General features: G+C 41.8%; 1 protein-coding gene across 1 annotated transcript in view; it reads right to left on the reverse strand.

Annotated features, from left to right (window-relative positions):
* Positions 1-225, reverse strand: part of LOC119585513 (Kv channel-interacting protein 4-like) — a 22,490-nt gene that overhangs the window by 10,135 nt on the left and 12,130 nt on the right. The window lies entirely within an intron of this gene.

Below are 225 nucleotides of genomic sequence, written 5' to 3' on the forward strand. Positions count from 1 at the left end.
AATTATGTTTTTTTTTCATCTCGGACGCGAATGGAGGTGTTAGGTTCCTTCGTGTATGTATTATGCCCTGCCGGTTTCGCCTTTGAAAAAATTCAGGATACGGAAATACGAGATCGATACTCGCTTCTGAAGATAGATGGCGTTTATCGTCGAGCGTCGTGTTGAATAGGAAGATTAATAAGTTACTGGAATAATCCGTGCGAGAGTTTCGAGTTTCTGGCTGAA

Source organism: Penaeus monodon, chromosome 19 (assembly GCF_015228065.2).
Source record: "Penaeus monodon isolate SGIC_2016 chromosome 19, NSTDA_Pmon_1, whole genome shotgun sequence".
NCBI classification, from domain to species: domain Eukaryota; kingdom Metazoa; phylum Arthropoda; class Malacostraca; order Decapoda; family Penaeidae; genus Penaeus; species Penaeus monodon.